This window comes from Amaranthus tricolor, chromosome 4, assembly GCF_026212465.1.
Source record: "Amaranthus tricolor cultivar Red isolate AtriRed21 chromosome 4, ASM2621246v1, whole genome shotgun sequence".
Taxonomy (NCBI): domain Eukaryota; kingdom Viridiplantae; phylum Streptophyta; class Magnoliopsida; order Caryophyllales; family Amaranthaceae; genus Amaranthus; species Amaranthus tricolor.
This window is the reverse complement of record NC_080050.1, coordinates 17,613,375-17,615,874: the sequence shown is the minus strand read 5'-3', so window position 1 is coordinate 17,615,874 and position 2,500 is coordinate 17,613,375. Positions and strand designations below refer to the sequence as shown.

General features: G+C 28.8%; 1 pseudogene; it reads right to left on the bottom strand.

Annotated features, from left to right (window-relative positions):
• The window catches only part of LOC130809700 (maturase K-like), a 3,215-nt pseudogene extending 1,620 nt beyond the window's left edge, over positions 1-1,595 (bottom strand).
• Positions 1,596-2,500: the final 905 nt, after the last annotated feature.

Sequence of the window (2,500 nt, the reverse complement as noted above, 5' to 3'; positions counted from 1 at the left end):
CAAGGAAGAGGCATCTTTCAACCAATAGCGAAGAGTTTGAACCAAGATTTCTAGATGGGCAGGGTAAGGTATTAATATATCTAACACATAATTTAAATGTAAGAATTTGTCCTCTAAAAAAGGAAATATTGAATGAATTGATCTCAAATTTTTAGATTCTACTATTTCTTTTCCTTCTAGGGACCATATTAATAGTAGGGAAAATGGAATTTCCACAATGACTGCAAAACCTTCTGTTATCATTTGGGAATACAAATTCTTTTTGTGTTTGTGCCCAAAAATTTCATTTTGGTTCGAATCTTAACAGAAAGAATAAAATGATTCTGTTGATACATTCGAGTAATTAAACGTTTTACAATTAGTAAACTGTATTTCTTGTCGATCGCATTTTCCAACAAAATCAATTTATTTAAAGCATGATCATATGCAAATACATAAATATATTCCTGAAAGATAAGTGGATAGAAAAAGTTATGTTGCCAAGACCTATCTAGTTCTCTATGTCCTTGTAATTTTTCCATTTCAATTTAGACCGAAAACAAAAGTAAAAATAGAGGGTTTCTTGGATTATCAAATGATACATAGTGCGATACAGTCAAAACAAGGCATTTTATTACGAAAAAATGGATACCCCGGAAACGGCTAAATGCATCCGCGGACTTTTCTACCTTTTTCCATCTAATTGGTTTTTTTCTTTTTTTTATAAGATAAAAGATGGTTAGAAATCCTTTATTTTTTCAACCCAATCGCTCTTTTGATTTTGGAATTAAAGTATTTTATCAATATACTCTTTCTTCTACACATTCATTTCCATCTCTTTAATGGAGAATGGATAATCGAATAGTTAGGATTCACTATAAAAAAACAAAGGATCCACTCGTGGGAGAATCCTTTCCCGCATCAGGCACTAATTTTTTTTAACGTCTAATTAGATCGGGAAATCATTCAAATTATGAAGATAAGCTCGTTGTTCTTTCTTTCCTCAGAATTTGAACCCTAGGGCTCGATCCATTTATTCAATCGACCCAACTTTGCTTTGAAGTCCTTTCGTTCCCTTCCAAAAATTCAAATAGAATTTTGTACCAATTTGGTAAGAATGAAATATTCTCCGAATTTTATATTTTATATTGATACGACATGCTCTTTTTTCCATTCATTTCCGTTCAGGATCAGTCGTGGTCTTATAAACTAAACTCTACCGATGATGTAGACGAATTCCTTGCTTCATCCGAATATGTAAAAGATTGTAGCCGCACTTAAAAGCCGAGTACTCTACCATTGAGTTAGCAACCCGAAAAAGAGATATGTTATGTAGATACAATCGAGATAAAAATAAAATGAATTGGAATCAAAACTTTGAATTAGCAAGAAATCAAAACAAAAGTTGCTAATTGAGTCAGAACTTAAAACCAACCAGATCCGATGACAATACAAAAAATTTTTAGAGAAAATACATTTTTAAAACAAATATTCTCCTTTTTTGGATACAAATTATATATCGCAAAAAATTCAACCTATTTATTGGGCGGAAGACAGAAAGAAACCATTTCATTTTTTTTATTTCATTATTTATTTTGACTTCAAAATTGAATTATATTTGTTCAATATACTCTTGTCAATATGAATATTAAAAAAATTTAATTACAATTTTAAGTACAACGTAGAAAGAAAAAAATGCAAATGAAATTCGAAATACAACTTTCTTTTTAATTTATTTTTAGAAGGAGAAATATATATAAATAGAAAATAGAATAATATATTTTATTTTACTAAATATATATATATTTTTAAGATAATAATTATTATTAACGTAATTAATATTATTAACGTAATTAATATATAAAATATATAGAGAGATTTTCGTTAGTTATTAGTTAATAGAATAATTTTATTATTATTATTTATAGTATTATTAATATTAAAATTATAGAAATATGATATTGTATATATCGTATTTTAAAAGCGAAGTACAAACAAAAGGGAAATATATAAGAAAATTTTTGTGTTGGATTGGCACTACATAAAAAAAAAAAAATAGACAGGACGAGAATAAGGAATAAAAAAATTCTACCAAACTACCACCACATTATCTTTGTTTTTTAGTTCATTAAGTGAACTTTGTTTGATTAAGGCGAAATTCCTTAAAAACCTCCGCCCTCTTGAAAATATCATAGACAGTCTCTGTAGGTTGAGCACCTTTTTCAAGAAAATCTAGAATAGCAGGAACATTTAAATAAGTTTGATTTTTGATCGGATCATAAAAACCCACTTTCTGCAAATCTCTTCCCTCTCTTCGGGACCGAACATCAATTGCAACAATTCGATAGACGGCTCATTGGGATAGATTAGATCAACAATACCCCCCCTGGAAACGTATAGGAGGTTTTCTCCTCGTACGGCTCGAGAAAAATGATTCAAGGTTTAGGTATATAAATAATTAAATAAATCCCTAAAATACTGAAATGAATTAAACTACGAATTTAATCCTTGTCATTTCTTT